The following is an 18,412-nucleotide window of genomic DNA, read 5'->3' as shown; positions in this document are numbered from 1 at the left end:
AGAAGTGGCACACACCTCAATTCACCCACCATCGGTTGCATTCTCTCGACCCGTCTACTCAACTGCGGCTGTTACTTGAGCTTCCGCGAAGTGAACAAACAATGCTGTGTCGCTTACGCCTGAACGCTGCAGTCACCAATGCATAATATTTTTCTTTGAGATGGCCTATATCGCCGAGTGCAGGCAACGCCTGCAGTGTCGAGGAGACTATATAACATCTGCCCATCTAGGCCCATCCTTTGCAAATGAAAGACGTGACCTTTGCACACCTCTAAATCAGTTGGACAGAAAGCCATTCACGTTGAACAAGATCTTAGGACCATGCCCTCGAATATCGCAGCTACGAAAGGCTACAAAAGCACTGCTGCAATTTCTGAATGTCACTCACTCGTCATTCAAACTGAGTGAGGTCACTCACTCTGAAGACTGGCTGACCGTCTGTGAGATAGAGTACAGAACAACTGCACGTCTGCGATATCCACCGCAGAATTTCTCTTAATTTCTCCCTTCAGTTCCCCCTCCCCCAGTGCAGGGCAGACAACCAGGCTCAGATCGGGTTAACCTCCCTGCCTTTCATTTACCTTTTTCTAGTCTCTGTGTAAATATGACTTGCAGCTGCGTCTTACTGTTAATGTGTAACGTCTAACTGTTAACTGTTAACTGTCAGCCTCGACTTGTCCTCTCGACTTGTGGGCGTGAGAAGGGATAGTTTAGTTCGCTCGTTTTGCGTTACACTGTAAAAAAAATTTCTTCAGTTTACGGTCAAAGCTGTAGGTAAAACGTTGCCGGACACTTTTCCGTCAAATGAAAAACGGTGTTTCCGTAAAACGGACAGGCCGTAAAAATTATTTCCGTTAAATGGAAAACGGTGTTTCCGTAAAACGGACAGGCCGTAAAATTATTTCCGTTAAATGGAAAACGGTGTTTCCGTAAAACGGACAGGCCGTAAAATTATTTCCGTTAAATGGAAAACGGTGAGCTCCGTAGTTGTGATAACAGAATCGACCGTATTTTGCAAATAAGAAAAACGGTGAGTTCCGTAAAACGGAAATGCTGTAAATTGAGCCCCGTACTTGTGATTATAGTACATGACCGTACTTTGGTAATGAAGAAACGGGGACTTGAATGCTCGTGTTCTTGAGCCAAATTGTTTCGTTCATTGGAATAAGTTATTTTGGGCAATGAACCACCCAAGTCGTACATTAGAACGTGGATAACTTGCAACATCATTTAAGATATAGCTGGAAATGGGGCAGAAATCATAGCACACAGGAAATACACCAGACAGAACGTGCTGTGTTTGCATGTTTCCTCCTAGTGTAATTGTTTTCTACACCGCTTATTCTTCGTGTCAGTGTTGTCATGTTGCACTTGGGTTCTACACCCAACATGTACACAGCATACATACAGATTTGTGTTCGAGAAACAACAAGCCACTTGAATCTGAAAAAACCTGTGTTTATTCTGCTTTACTGAAAAAAGCAGTGTATGAGACCGGGCTAGTTGGTATTCCATGCTGAAGTGACCATCACAAGAGTGAACGCAGGACACTAAAAACGTGACAAGAACAGGTGCGAACTTCCAATTGGTGTTTATTACGAAAAGGCATGTATATATACTCTTGTGCACTTGATCATAATCAGTTACAAGAGCGCACTAAGGCCGCCCCAAGGCCTAAGGCGGCCTTCCACATACAGACCCCAGGTATGCAAATTCTTTAATGTCAACGCTAGGGATAGTTTGTTAACGCAGTTGCCTTATGCGATATCTGCCCCCTCAATGATGGGCCTAGTGCTTTCTTATGCGTTGCTTGCTATTATTTGGTTTTTCAGAGTGCATGACATTTGCATTGGGAGTTGTGGATTCCAAGGAAACCCTCTCTCCCTTTTGTACTTTTGTATTATGTTCCTGTAGTCTCATATTTAGGCACCTTCCCGTTTGTCCCACGTAACGCTGCCCACAGAAAAGAGGTGTGCTATTCACTACTCCCCCTGAGCATTTCGACAAAACCTTTTCTGTGAGCAATGTTGCATGAAATTGATTGTCTGCTGACAGGGCTGGTTTTGGCACATAACTGAGATAACTTGATGGGTGCGGGAAAAACAACCGAAACTCCCGCCCTTTGGCCTATTTTCTTTAGTTTATGCAAGATAGCGTAATGTATGGGATGACTGCTAGATTCCTGTGAACAGTATCACATAGGTGTAACTAAAGAAAATAGGCCAAAGGACTGCAGTCTTGGTCATTTCTTCCGCGCCCCGCAAGCTATCCAAGTAATGCGCCAAAACCAGCCCTGTCAGCAGACAATCAAAATCATGCAACATTGTGCACAGAAAGGGTTTCATCAAATGCTCAAGAGGAATAGTGTATAGCATACCTCCTTCCTGCAGGCAGCGTTACGTGGGACAAATGGGAAGTTCCCTAAACTTTAGACTACAGGAACATAATCGGAAAGTACAAAACGGGAAAGGAGGTTTCCTTGGAGTCCATTGCTGCCAATGCAAATGTCATCGACTGTTTGAAAAAACAGAAATAATAGCAAGCAGTGTGAAAGAAAACGCTAGACTCATCATTGAGGCAGCGGCTATTGCAGAATGCAACAGCGTTAACAAGCCATCCCTATAGCACTGACTGTTAAAGAATCTGAATATCTGGGGTTTGTATGCGGGAAGCCGCCTTAGGCCTTGGTGCGCTTGTTTATTTGTGATGACCATGTTGACTTGCACGATTGTAACAGATTATGATCAAGTGTGCAAGAGTACATATACATACCTTTTTGTAATGAACACCGGTTGGAAGTTTACGCCTGTCCTTGTCGCCTTTTTAGTGTCCCGTGTCCAGTTTTGCGCAAGTCCTTTCCGCATAGACACTAGAAATTGGCTGACTAGAGGAAGGATTGGTTGAGACTTGGAATGATTGGCTGCTTGCAGAGTCCTTCGGCTTTGACTGAAAAGTAAGAAACACCAATCAATTAAGGCTGTTCAATTATTTACCATCATCATCACTACTGTTACTCAGATAAACAATGATTTCGTATTCACAACTGTCACTACAAGTGCTCTTGTCAAAAGAAATGGTTCAGACTCAGCCATGTTGGTATACATTCGTAGCCTTATAGCATAAAAAGCTTCAGATAGAAAGGACCCAAGTCAATTGATGGTTTGCTTGGAACAGTCAAAGATGTCACGTGCACATTATGACATTCGGAGATTACATCTCCCATATTTAGGTAGAGCTGCCATGGCCACATACTGCAGACCATAGTTTTCAACTTTCACTGCTCCATTAAACAACCTTGCAGATTTCACTGTTTCCCAAAACAATTAAGCACTCTTGAAACAAGCGCAAACCATGCATGTTGTTTACTTCCGACGCAGAACAAGCAAGCCAAAGATATTGTCCAGCTGACAGGCTGGTAGAATAGCGACAATACAAAAAAACCATGCTTGCACCACAACTGTGTCACAACAGCTGTCAGCCCCTTTTGGATATGGTCTGTTGTGTCACGGAAGAAGTATCAATGCGTAATATTCTTTTTACTCAAGCAGTGAAAATTGAAAGTTACGGTCCCGAATGCATCAACTCACCCTTCCCATCTTCATAGAAAGTTACAATATTGCACTGTGTTCACCAAAAAATTTGCCCTTTTTGTAAAGAAGCCTGCAATTATGCCTGGACCCCATACATGGCTCTGGCAGGCAGCACTGTTTATTCTGTCCGTTTCTTGACTTGCAATCCCATAACGAAACAAATAATGCAACATATTTTTCTAGATTGCATTGCTTCATGCAAATGCGCTTAATTCGGGAAATTTCTGAAATGAATCAAGCCTCTCCTAAAAAATTTTAAAGTAGAGTAATTCATTAACATGCCTAAACATGAGCACTTCCCATAGATTTTGAGAGCCAATGAGGACAGAGCTATTTGCTCAAATTTCTGCGACTCATGGGAACAGGATGGCCAAATTCCGTGCTGTTAGTAAATGCAAAGAAAAAAAACTTTGGTCAATTTGTGCAATGTTTCGTTCCGAAATTTTTCTTCTTTATACCGTAGTGGGGATAATCTGTGGTAATTAGTTGAAATTATTGCTATTGGCCTGCAGTCTGGTACAAAATATTTTTAAACCCGCAGCGACAACACTATTTCCTTCGGATCTATCCAAAGTGCAGATTCGGTAAAATCCAGGAAAAATGCTCCTAACTAAACAGTTCATTCTATATTGTTTTTTGCAGAGACACCTTTTTTTTTCTTGGAAAACTAAGGTTAATTTCATTGTCGCCAGGCTCGGGCAGCAAAATAAACTTTTAAATCAAAATTAAAAGTGATCGCCAGGCATGTCCAGTTGAATTTATCTGAACATGCCCTACTGTCTGCAGTACACATGTTGCCACTTTAAAGGCCTGCAAGAAGGCACCAGTTATATTTTCTAGGGCAAGAAGGCAATGAAGTATGTTACTTAAGGCAGTTAGTCACAGGAGTCCTGGATCAGTGGAAGAAAATTTAAAGACTATAAATTGTTTAGAAGACTTAAGTCACACATTACTGAGTCACCGTCTATAGCTTACCATTAGTCTTAAAAGTACCATCATTGCATTGTGATAAAACTAACCTAAGAGACTGAAACCTGGCATGATAAAAATGGAGCTTGAGAATGAAGGTTTGCTCAACAAGCAACGGAACGACAAAAAATGATATGCATGATAAATTAAAAAAAGCCGCTGTTGAGGACGGTAGAGAACTAGGCACCATGAAGAAATTTGTAAATATGCAAGCATAGGATGGAGTCAGTTGGCGCAAGCCATATATATTTACAGATTACTAGGAAATGCCTTCATCCCGAGGTGGACATAATGTATGTGAGAGCGTATGTATGTCTGCGCCCCTTCGATTACGCAGTCCCAGACTGTCCGCAAACCACCTGCGGCTTCTGGTCTGGCTAGCATTGACAGAAGGGCGCATCACAGTCATGTGATCCCGCTGCCTGGGACTGTCCGAGGTTTTGTTTGAAAGCACCGCGATTGGAGGTCGCTCTCCTGGCTGCTGTTGTCCGCTATTAGCTACTTAAATTATGGGGTTTTACGTGCCAAATCCACTTTCTGATTACGAGGCAAGCCGTAGTGGAGGACTCTGGAAATTTCGACCACCTGGGGTTCGTTAACGTGCACCTAGATCTAAGTACATGGGTGTTTTCATAATTTGCCCCCATTGATATGCAGCCACCGTGGACGGGATTCAATCCCGTTACCTCATGCTTTTAGCTACTTGTAGATTGCGCCCTACCCAGCAAATTCAGTAGCGTGGTCATCAAAATAATGCAGTCTCAGAGGCCATGTCGCCGGCACAACCATAAAGCTTGCATAATGGAATCGCAGCCTGAGCACATTGAACATGTTAACAAAGCTCAGTTTACATCGTGCTCTCGCTCTTCGGGCCTTTTAACCGCTGTATTTAAGCCAGCTCATTTATTTCCTGTAAAATTTAAGCGTCACTGCCACACAAAAATAAGCAAAAACACGGTTGTGCCAGATCACTGTTCACCCACAAAGCACAGGCCGATATCCTCAAAGCTCATGAAACCGTCTACTAAAGGCCTGACGTGTGTCTAGGACAAAGCGCGTCTACACTGTCTACTAATCCTGCACAACCAAAAGCAAAATTTCGAATTTGGGTAACAGAAGGGATCAGCACACATGACAACAGCAATCGGTGAAGCTCTGATTATACAGGTTGTCCCACGTAACTTGAGCCAAACAATAAAAATATGCAAGTGTGACGTAGCTCGACAGAACCAAGGTAATGTTGTTTGCCGTCACTTGGAGATACTCGGATATTTTTTCATTCCACCAAAATAAATATTTCAACTTCATTAATTAATCAACTTTTCAAATATTATAACTAGATTAGAAGTGTCCATGAGAAAATTGTAGAGCAACATGAAAAGCTCCCCATACAGCTTTGTGTTGTTCGAGACATGCTGCGTAGAAGTGTTTTTTCGAGAAAGAAGCTCGCGAATACACGCAAGGTGCTGCGAATGGACAGTCACGCAACAATTTAGTGTGTATTTGCAGGCTTCTTTCACGCTAGGAAAAACACTTTTATGTAGCATGTATTAATCATAATATTTGAGAATTTGATTAATTACCGAATACTAATTATTTAATCTGGCAAAATGAAAAAAAAATGAGTATCTCGAAGCGAGGGCAAACAACATTACTTTGGTTCTGTCCAGTTATGTGGCATTTGCATATTTTTAATGTTTGGCTCAAGTTACGTGAAACACCCTGTATGCCATGCCAGCTACCAGCATTAAATATCTACATGCAATATGATACGTTTCCTCGTTCACCAGTTTCACTCATCTGAAAAGCAAAATCTACCTGTTTACTATGCATATAGCAATGAGCATGACAGATTTCACGAAACACATCAAGAAAAGCAAGCATTTGCGCGTGATCACTGTGCTTTGTCTTAAAAAACACAAGGACTAAGGTTGCAGCAATTAGACCCCTCATGAAAACCTCGCATTATGGCACACGAAGCATCGATTTAACGGAAGCGATAGCTGAGTGCATGATATTTGCTGTCTGGAACGCACAAAGTACACATAAACACACAGCCTCTTTTAAAACATGGCGTCAAGCCCGCGTGCATCTTTTTAAGACAGCCGCCGTCTGCTAGCTACTTGCATATGTCAGAACAAATATCTGCTGACAGCTCTGAGAGTCCGCAGAGTCTGACTTCTGGTAAAACGAATGCGATACTGGGTGCTCTCGGACTGGTGGATGGGGCGTCCGAAGCTGATTGAGAAAATCGAATGCGGGACAGCACTGCTAAGCAGTCCAGGACTGTCAAGGACTGATAATCGAAGAGGCCCACTAATGCTTTGTGTTCCTATCCTATGTAATCTCTTCATACTGATCAGCTCAAGCTGCATGGCAAAGAAGTCTCTTGTTAGTGCTCTGAAGACAAGCCTCTTGCCCAAACATTGGCTATAGAGACGACCATCGTTCGACAACTGTTGATCTGTTCATAGAAGTGAGAATTCCGCGACAAACTTTTCAATGAAGTAAGCAATATGATGATGAACTTGTTTCACAAAGCTTCATAAGTACACCTGACATTTGACTCACTTTTGCATGTAAGTAAATATTATGAAATTGTCGCTGTGAACAGTTGTCCCCGACTGCTGTACACTTGTGATAAAAAATTAACCATATTTGAAAGTTTGTATAATTAGCCAGGAGAGCCGCACTTGCTGGATGGCTCATCATCTAATTTGGAAAAAAATTCAGCAGTGAGCAGCAATTGTATCACTAATGACCTTGAACATCTTTTATAATTATTAATTTGTAAACACCTGTTGTCGAACAGCCCACTTACTGAAGTTTTGAACACATTGTACACAATTATAGCACGTACTACACAAAATAAGATCTGTAATAGACCTTACCAAATACAATATTAGTGTGGCGGCAGGTCAACTGGCTCCTCAGCAATGCTTGCGTCCTTCCTGGGAGAACAAAAGACGACATTAGGCTTACACTGACAGCACCAAACCACATAATTTAAGTTGCAAACAAGTGCCCCAGAACATAGGAAGTTCTAATTAGATATGGTCAACCTGCTTAACCATGTCACAGACATTGAATGACAGAATGTACATTTATGAAGCCTCAACTCTATGAAATACATGCTAATACAAACATGCTAGTACACAGAATCAAATTGGATGCATGAAAATTCTCAGTAAACTTTTATTTCCTAGCAACCACAAGTTGCTCTTTGTGAAGTGCAACAAGTGAGTGTCTAACCTACACTAAGAAGGTGGAAAATTCGGGATCCTTTCTGGTGAATAACTAACCATATCTCTACCGGCACCCAGCAATACAAAGGTGAATTGTTAGCATTATATTGATTAAAGAAATAGTTCAGTGCTACCAAGCAAGTACAATAAATAAATTATTTCGAATTCATCTTCATGTCAGGCTAATCAAGTTAATTTTCTTTGGTTCACATGAAAGAATGGTTCGAAAAAAATATTGGAATCTGTCAACAATGTTGAAGCAATTTTATGACGGCCTGCAGATAGCAGTTGTTGAAATAAGACCTGGGGCAGGGGGAGAAAATACAAAGAAGTGTGATAAAACAAAATGGGGCCTGTGCTGTGCAGCTACTAAATGCAGTTTTATTAAAGTATGATGTGCAAAACAGCATATGTAAGAGATGCGAGACCCTCAGCTGGTATTTTGCAATGTTGTTACGGGAAATTGTTTCAAGGAGCATGACTCCTTAACCCTTCTAGGGTCAATGACGTAAATATACCGCACCGCGCAGTACAAAAATGGTAGATGCCGTATATTTACGGCCCTGTCTGTAGGTTTAAAAAGCACGACAATTTCCTAACCTTTTCTATTCTGTCATGTGCTGCCACTATGTGGAAATACAGGGAATTTCTCTTGCACGCCTCACTCTCTCAGTTTTCGTTGCATGGTTTGTTTTAGCGCTAGTTTGCTCCTGCGCGTCTATGTACTACCGCTTGAGCATTGGCGTGCGTACGGGTGGCGGTTTGGGTTTTGTTTTCGCGGGCGGTTTTGGCTTCTTGCGCTTGCAAAACTGATGGCTATCTCGTTACTAATCGCTCAAAAGGCTACTGCTTGTTTCTCGCTCATTTAGTGCTCGCAGGGGTGCGCATAGGAAGGATGCTGCTGTGCATGAGCTTCTGTTGCTCCTTTTCTTTTTTTTTGAGATTCGCGAAAACTAATTGCATCTGGCTGGCGATAAGATGAAGATTAGCGGAAGTTTGTACACGTTTTGCTTTTTTGATGGGCACACAACCGCACAGTTTTCTTGAGTGCGTGCACCTACACAGTTCGATTATGCTATGGATGTACTATCATAAGCAATATGAAAGGGAACACAGGAACGTGTGGCAAACAGACTCGGAGCGATGCGCGGATGGCGCTGTGAAAAACGAAGGGGGAAAGGAGAGCGCTCTTCCACTAACTGTTGGCACTCTCACCACGCTGGTATTTCTACAAAGGAGCAGCTTACGTCATGGATCGTCCAACAGCCGATAAGACGGTGAGATCGTCGCCAGTGACTTACACCGATTCACTTTCTTTTCTTTCATTCTCTTTTTTTCTTCGTGCAACCGCTTGATAGTACTCTGAGAAAAAGTTTGCCCTGTATTTCAAACCGATTCTTTATTTGAATAGACGCACTCAGTTGTAAGTGGCACCTCGAACAGCGGCGACGCTCGAACCAATGACGACAGAGGAATAGAATACAGAAAAATTTTTTAAAAAGAACATTGACAAACTTCCTCTCGCCCGACTTTGTTGCACGAAGTTCGTTCAGAAAAATTCACATCGCACACTGCAGTGGCCCACGCAGAGCAGTCAACTCTGAATTTGTAACCTCAAGATGCCTCGAGTGCCTTTTAAAGAACAGGAAAACATAATAGAAATGTCTAAAAGAGGTTATACACAGCGCAATATTGCTCTCGTGACAAGCCGCCCATTGAAAACGGTCAACCGGATTATCCAGGCTTACCGAGACGAAGGACGCATAAACGATGCGCCGCGCCGCACACGATTTCGATCGACAACGAACGACCAAGACCTTTGCATCGTGGCTGCCGTCAGCGACAAACCATTTCAAAGTGCAAAGGACGCTCGAGGCGCTCTTGGCTTGAACAACTTGAGCGACAGCATGGTACGATGAAGGCTTAGAGAAGCAGGACTGCGAAGTCACATCGCCGCACAGGAACCTCTGCTCACCGCAACCAACAAAGCGGCTCGCCTGAGGTTCGCTACTGAACACCGCAGGTGGAGCGAGAGTGGGTAGAAGTATGTAGTTTTCTCTGATGAGTCCACGTTCTCGAGCCGCTGGGACCAACGAAAGAGAGTGTGGTGGACCGCAAACACGCGCTTTAGTCCGCAGAATATCCAGGAGGTGGCCGCCAGTGGATGCGTGTCTGTGAACATCTGGGGGGCGATTTCCCACGCAGGCCTAGGCCCACTGGCGAGAATTGATGGGAGGTTCACCAGTGCTGCGTATTGCACTCTGCTCGAGCACCAGATGATCCGTTATGTGTTGAACAGGCCGCACCCAGATGGGTGTTATTTTTTCCAGCAGGACGTGGCGCGCCTTTTGGAAGAGCGAGGGGTAATGCAACTTCAGTGGTGTGCGAAGGGTGCCGACATGAACATTATAGAGCACGTTTGGGGCCGTATGAAAGTGAACCTTTCGAAGAGCTCACTACAATTGGCGAACTCCGACCAACTATGGGAAGCAATAGAACATGAGTGGAAGCGCCTTCAGCATGATACCGCATTCATCGAGGATCTCTACGCGTCTTTGCCTCAAAGAATGGAGGCCATCGTTCAAGTCGATGGTGGCATGACGCATTATTAGGCCACCAACGAACAAAACAAAGGACGAGGATAAGCTGCGATAACGCTATTGCCTTATTTCGTTTGCTTCAATATCTTTTTAATATTCGGCAAGTGCCAATAAACTAACTTGGAACGCACCCTTAAAGACCATATTTTCCCGGTTTAGAAGACTTACCATAAATCAATATCGAAGTCTGGAACAGTGCTATCTTTTGTAACGATTCGACGCAAAAGGTTACCAGTGACGCAATATCGAACAGTGTTCTGGCGATGCGAAATTCCGCACTTTGCAGACACATGGCGGGAGTGCGAACAGCCGTTAGAACAGCGTTCCCCTTTCCACTTTGTTTCCGATGGTGGGCGCTGCGTATCACCCATACAGCTGGGTCTGAGGGTGTTTTCTACGCGTTCCTGTGTTCCTTTTAATATTGCTCATAACAGTACATATTTGTACATAACAGTACAAAGAGCAGGAACCTTTGAGTCTTGCAAGGTATTCTCGTGTGCACATTTTCAAAGCTTTGAACTATAACAATGTATCAAATTTTTTACTCTTATAGGTTTATTTCCTTTTTTATTATTGTTATTCATGAATACAGAGTACATAAGTACCAACACAAAATAATTTTTTTCTCGCTTTACGGACACCCTAGAAAAATTACGGTCAATTTTTTTCGAAATAAGTCTCTAATTGGAATCTGCAATAAAAAAAAAACGAACCTGGGCGGTCGAATATGGTGAAAAAGATCGACCCTCAAAGGGTTAATTATATTCATGTAATCTTCAGAAACGGATGGCATAAAGGACATACTTGTTGACAGTTTCATAGCGAGTCATGAACACGATGCACGCGGGAGTTAAATAAGCATCTTTAAAAAATGCTCTAGAAACTTGCAAAACGCAAGTTGAAAGCAAGTTTCTATAACCTCTCACAACACCGAGCTTCACCTACAAGTGTTGTAACATTTCCTTGCAACTTGCAGCACTGTTTTTACAGACATAGTTTGAATCACTGTGTCAGAAGCTCTGGAAACAAAAGTGCATAAGTGCTAAACAAGCACATATGATGCCCTACTCCTACTGCACAGACACATTTATCTACACCAACACATGTAGATGGATTATGTCATCCATTTGGTAGCTTCTGATCATGTTCCAAAGCATGAATCTCATAACTGCAAATTCTATAAGAATGTGACACCAACTGATTACTTGGGGACAACACGAAAAGACGGGAGAAGGCCAACAACACGAGCGCAGGCTAAGACTTTTGGTTAATTGCACACACACACACACACACACACACACACACACACACACACACACACACACACACACACACACACACACACACGCACACACACACACAAAAGCGCGCGCGTGCGCGCGCACACGCACGTACGCACACGCACACAAATAAATATTAGGCCTATTTGTCCTGCCTAGTTGCAGCTGCAGGACAGCGGGATGTTGTAAACAACCACACACTTGAACTGCTGCATGTGCCTCTTGCTACACTTTGCGTCAAGGCCTGGTCTGATTCACCTTTTTGAACCCAGATTGCTTGACGTGACAAATAAATGTTCTAGCTCTCCCAACAGTCTTTTTGAGACTATGGCTGACCTTCTGAATGTGATCTAACAGTGGTCACACCACTGTAGGCCAATGTTAGACCTGGGTATAGAAGTTCTCCTCGACTTGTTGAGGATGCTATTTCGTGCTTCTGTGACAGTGCTTCACAGCCGAACAGTGCGCTGATGCGAAAGGCAGAATTCCCTCCTTAAAAGATGGAGCATAGATGCAGCGCACATGACACTCACCAAAGAAAACAATGAGGTCAAGAAATGGAAGATCACTGTCTAGTGGTAGTTTTCCAGTAGAACACGTTGTGGGGCTACTTGGTGCAGAGCTTTCAGAAGATGAAGCGCCAACAGAGACAACACAGTAAGAAAGAACAAAGACAGGACAAGGCGCTACTTGTAACTGTTTATTGAGGTCAAAAGCTGCTGAATATGTAGCCATGGGGAGAAGGGGAAGAAAAAAACAGAAGCATTGCTTGTGTGAAGGCACACGTGCGAGAACACAGAAGATGAAGGGAATCATAAGATTAGCCAAAATCTAAAACTTATCTGAAAACATGCATTCACTTGTGTAAATATTCAGACACAGGCATGCTGACACAGGTATCCCCTCTATTCTTAACCTGGTTGGCCTCCAACAGTTCATGTGCCACAGTGTATTTGCTTTTAAGCACGATCGTTGTATCATGAAGCCTTGCTTCACATACTTGCTTATTCTCATCCTTGCAGGCCTTGCAATGAAGTGGCAAGTTTGAGCCATAACTATTTTTCAGCGAAAGCTTGTGCTCCCACAGGTGTTCACTAATACATCAGCCAGTTTGCCCGATATACTCTTTCCCACACTTCCACGGTATACGACCGCTTCTTCACAGTTCACAAAAGGATTTGTATGTTTAATAGAACACTCTACTTTTAGAGTCATGAGATCCAATCAGGCGGCACAAAGTAGCAAGCTTTCGGGGCGCAGCAAAAACCACAGGAATTTTATATATTGCGGCGACGTGTTTAAGATTACGCGCCACTTCGTGAGAATACGGTATCGCCACTGGATACGGCAGAAATTCTTTGTGGGCACGAGGTCGGTATACCGACCCTGCAATTAATTGTTGCAGTATAAGTCTATGCACTCCAAGACTGTTAAACGTGCGATTGCCACTATGTGCCTTGAATTTACCCTTAAAGAATTGTGCTGTCATAAGGCACACAAAACCTTTGACGAACAGATTTTGAAGTTGAAGAAAGCTGGCTTTCCTTGTTTGGTATTGAGTAAAGTTTTGGAGGCGTTGTTGAAGAAGGTGCATAAAGAAAGAAACTGAAGCAGTGAAGAAGGTCAAACATTGGAAAAGAAAACTAAACCAGTGGTGATATCGTATTCTCACAAAGCAGCGCATAATATTACACATGTCATCGTGAAATACAAAATTCCTGTGGTTTCTTCCGAGCCCCAAAAACTTGCTACTTTGTGCCGTCTGATTGGATATGATGACTAAGAAAGTAGAGTGTTCTAATAAACACACAAAACCTTTTGTGAAGTACGGAGAAGGGGTCGTATACTGCATACCGCTGAAGTGTGGGAAGGAGTAAACCGGACAAACTGGCCGATGTATTAATGAACGCCTGCAGGAGCACAAGCTTTCACTCAAAAATGGTTATGGCTCAAACTTGCTGCTTCATTGCAAGGCATCTGGGAATGAGAATAAGCAAGCACGTGAAGCAAGGCTTCCTGATACAACAATCATGTTTAAAAGCAAAGACACTGTGGCATGTGAACTTTTGGAGGCCAACCAGACTAAGAAAAGAGGGGACGCCTGTGTCGACACCCTGTCTCCGACTATTTACAGAAATGAACGCATGTTTTTAGATAAGTTTTAGATTTTGGTTAATCTTATGATTCCCTTCATATGCCTCTTCCATATTTTTGCACATGTGCATTCACGTAATCAGTGCTTCTTTTTTTTTTTCTTCCCCCTCTCCCAATGGCTATATATTCAGTGCTTTTGACCTCAATAAACAGTTGCAAGTAGCACCTTGTCCTGTCTTTGTTCTTTCTGACTGTGCTGTCTCTGTTGGCACTTCATCCATTGAAATGTAGTTTTCTTCCTTCCATGAGCTCATCTAGCACTGTAGAGAAGACAGAAAACAAATCACTCAACCCATTTAGTAGGCTTACTTCACGTCATATAGGGTAGAAAGTTTCCAATGAAGCAGAATACTTTTACTACGCTGGTTCTTACAGCAGCTAGTGTTTTACGACTAGCTGACAGTGTTCTCGGCAGTGAAAAGTCGCAATTAAAGTGGTTGAGCAACTTTTTAATGTTTCCTACAAAGTACCACGCATGTTCAAGTAAGCAAAACTACTACTGAAAGGCAAGCTCCACTATCTGGGCCTGAAGATTTTCTGTGGTGAGCATAGAGCTGGAGCTATTCCCTGCACTCAAAGGTGTTTCTACCTTTTCTATTGGTGCACCTGAACACTGAAGCATGTTGTTGCTGCAGGAACACCGGAGAGCACATTTAACACTTCGTACCACCCCGACGTGGAGGGGAGCCTCCATAACCAAATACGTTTGCTTTCAACAGTGCGTTCGCACAGCCTTTTAGCATGCATTGCCAAGAAGCATTTAATGGAGTTGAATGTAGCTGACGTCTCAGGTCAGACAACTTCGAGAAAGCCAAGGCCGATGACTGTTATGCAATTTGTACACAAAGGCAACCATCAATTCAAGCAAATTACTCAGAGAGTTGAAACTACCTTTTTATTTTCAGTGCCAAGCAATCTGGGCACGTTCAAAATGCTAACCGGACCAGGACAACACGTGAAGTTTACATCAAAAAGTATGTGCTGGAGTTCATAGGTACTACGGTTGGTGCTATTTACAATATGCCACTGTCCTGCAGCCGCAATCATGTGGGACAAACCGGCCGACGACTCAAGGATTATCTTACAAAACATGCACAGACCCTTGACACAACATGGGGGAGCAACATAGCTATTGATGCCGCTTTGTGCAGTTGTACACCAAATTTTTAGCAGTGAAGTATCTTCATGACACATTTTCATAGCAGACATAACTTTCAGAATAGCTCCCACTATGCTAGCGTGTCATCACTTAACCTGCTTGGCAAATTGAAGTATTCAGATCAACCTGCCGGAGCATTCTGAATTGGGCTGCTTGTTGGTGCATGTTTAGAAGGGAACCGAACAGGGCTACAGACAGGACAAAGGGAATACGTTGCTGTGTACAACGCTGTCACTTCGTACTGGCAGTAGCACTGTTCGTTCCCTTTTAAATATTCATATCTTTTAGTCGCCTGACCACGCAACGTAGCTGCGAGCTCAGGCTATAATTTTACATTGTTACGTTGCCTTCCAATGTTGCACTTAATTACATCATCGCATACTCACCTGTTATAGTTAGCTCAACACTAGCTTACAGTGAGCTTATTCGTGGCTAATCTTAGTTACCATGGAGCCATGACAGTGCTAACGATCAGTGTGCAGTGTTGTTGCATACTCATTAAGCCAACACTAGACAAACAGTTATTTTATTGGTGCGTGTTTTATCTGTTGCCTCAAGTCTTGAACTCTGGCACTATAAGTGTTTTTTTAAACACCACTTATATGTGCAACCAAGTCAGGTATGAAACAATATCCCTTTCAAGTTGACGTGCTCATACTGAACCAATTTGTTGCCACAGGAAAACAAATCATCAATTATCCTTTGAATGCACTTGCAAAAATTACTCTACTTGCATAGGCCTCGTCATTCCACCAACATTTGCAATCACTGTCTAATAAGACTGCATATGCAAGACAGATATACAATAGAATGGCACAGCTTACCAGAACAAAGAGCACCACTACACAGACTGCTGTGGCACACTTTCTCAGGCCCGCTGGCTGAGAAATTGTGCACAAACCGGCACACAGACATCCTTGACAGGTGCAATAGCTGCAATTGAAGCAAATAATATCAGGTATTTTCAGACCGGTCGTCCACAGTAAAGCAAAAACATTTTCATATACAAATACTCTTGTACATAAGCTTGTCACCGAATTACCGATTGCTGTGGTATCGCTTGGTGTCTTCAATTGTATCGTTCAACTCATTTAAAGAAAAGACTTCATGAAGCACCTTCTATTCGGCAAAACAGCAGACATTTTGCTCTACATAACTCACAACATGTATTTTAGAATAATTATTGTATTGATGCCTGTATGCTGAAAATTAGTCTACGCAATTAGAGACAGTCAGTATTAGAACCAGCCTTTAACATCAGTGTTGACACATCTTTTGATTTTTTTATACCAGTTTGGAACATTTGTAACTTTGGATGTCCATTACACACTTTTGGGCACCGCTATTCTGTGTCAAGGTTACGTTAAAAATTACTTATCACATGCACTTGCTTTACAATTACGGCCGCAGATGGGCAAAATTTACGTGGCAATCCACTCCCAGATTACGTTAAATGCTGACGCATTGCGTCAGAACGTTGATAGTCAGCCTGGTAGCTGTATGAAGTAAAAACAAAACAAAAACAAAAACTCGCGAAACATCTGATGCCGATTACCAGCTAGCAAAATAATCAATTTCTTCTCCAGCGACCCTTAATGGGTATCACGCGGACACTTTCAAGTGCGATCGCGCACGATTGCTCGGGCTCGATCCTGTCTTTGTGTTCCAAGGCACCGTGTTACACCAGTGTTACCTAACACTGCAGACCGCACGAGGTTACGGCAGCAAGCACGCTACACCGTCCATTCACTGTGATGTAGGGGCATCGCATGCAACATGCTCCATGAGGTCTTCATACACAAGCAGACTTTCAATTCCAGAAGCAGTCTTTCAATTACGGGTATGAACACAGCGATTATGCACGCCAAGCACACTGCGTCCTAAGCTTAAGGAAAAATAGAATTTCGCTGTGATGCAATGCGTCGCCGAATACGGCTAACATAGTGTTACAACGCGCTGTGAGAGATTGCTAAGGAGAACAGTAACTTCACTTTATTTTGGAATGCCAAGAACACATCACAACACATTGCAAAGCTGGAATGCCAACGTCAGTAAACCAGCTGCCACATACAGCCGATAACGAACTGCTACAGACGACATCGTCGCTGATGTTGCCTACGCATCTCAATGTACTTTATATGAAATCAGCACAACAAACGCTACGCCATTTATCACAGACTCGCAATGCCGCGGCTTTATCAATCCTTACGGCCAAGCGGGAATGTCGTTACAGGGCATTGACAGGGCATGCTCACACAACACAGTTGAGCCCGTCAGCGGCCATCGCGGTGCATTTCGCACGCGCGACGTGCACCAACAACAAAAAGGACACTTAAATCACTTACTTGCGTAGCAGTCCATCGTCGATTCCTTCTTATTCTCTCAGTGAAATCCCAAATGCAACAGGTCTACCACCACCACACACCGCCATTTCCAGCCACTGTCCACTCTGTACTGTTGCGGCGGAGAAATGCAACCCGTCGTGTAGAAGCGATGAAGGGTGGTAAGCAGCGCCACCACTGAAACCTCTTCCGTTGTGTGGGCGTACTTACGATTCGCCTATGAATAATGTTCAAGCAGCGTTACCTATGGTGATATTATGTAACAGCTGGTAAATGTGGGCCGTGTCTTTTCTTTATATTCGTTGCGTGGTGATTTTTCGCTCTTAACATGCTCAGTTGCCCTCCACATGAAATTACGGACGGTTTTCCGTATTTCAAAAACAGAGCTCACGTCCGTTTTTTTTACGTAGAATTCCGCCGTTTTTCATGAAACTGAACGGTCTACGTAATTTTTACGGCATGTTTGACCGTAAAATTACGGAAATTTTTTACAGTGTACAGCACGGGCCCAAATGCAAAGTGCTCCTATATATAGCGTTCAGCTGAGCCGGGATCCCACATCCCACTAACAACTTATCAGACGAAAGAGGAGTTCCTTATTTTTCTTCGCGCGGGGCCATTCCGACGTAATAGTACGTGACGACGTACCTAGATCAAGACACTTGTCTAGCACGTGCCAGTCGCGTTCTGAAGACGGTAATGGCGATATTAGCGCTAACACATCGTGCCCAACTAGCTGCAAGTGACCACGCGTAGTTAAGTTCACGAGATATCTCGTCTCCTCTTACCCTCCGGCTAGCCTCATGCCCTCTGCAGCTGCTGCAGTTGTCAGTACCACTTTTTAGACTAGTGTCGTGCCCTCTGTACAAGGAGTGCATACAGAGCAAGCTAGGCGTTATCCATGATGGCAGTTGTTTCCCGCCGGCCTCTATCATGGCGTAGTTTAAATGCATGCGGGCGGGGCTTCTTTCGCTGTGACTTGCACACGGTAAAGAGCGCGTAAGTACATTACCCAATACGTCAGAAAAGGGCAGGGAAAAGAAAGTAACGAAATAATCCTTCCTACTGATAGC

The 18,412-nt window shown here is 43.3% G+C and overlaps 1 long non-coding RNA gene across 1 annotated transcript; it reads right to left on the bottom strand.

Annotated features, from left to right (window-relative positions):
- Positions 1-1,753: 1,753 nt before the first annotated feature.
- LOC135897840 (uncharacterized) lies at positions 1,754-17,499 on the bottom strand. The gene is made up of 4 exons (XR_010563170.2): positions 17,343-17,499; positions 15,822-15,930; positions 7,451-7,510; positions 1,754-2,946 (listed from the first exon to the last, which is right to left on the bottom strand). It is a non-coding gene; the product is annotated as an uncharacterized lncRNA (long non-coding RNA).
- Between the last annotated feature and the right edge of the window lie 913 nt (positions 17,500-18,412).

This window comes from Dermacentor albipictus, chromosome 10 (assembly GCF_038994185.2).
Source record: "Dermacentor albipictus isolate Rhodes 1998 colony chromosome 10, USDA_Dalb.pri_finalv2, whole genome shotgun sequence".
Taxonomy (NCBI): Eukaryota; Metazoa; Arthropoda; class Arachnida; order Ixodida; family Ixodidae; genus Dermacentor; species Dermacentor albipictus.
The sequence above is the reverse complement of the archived record's forward strand: the minus strand, read 5'-3'. Positions and strand labels throughout refer to the sequence as shown.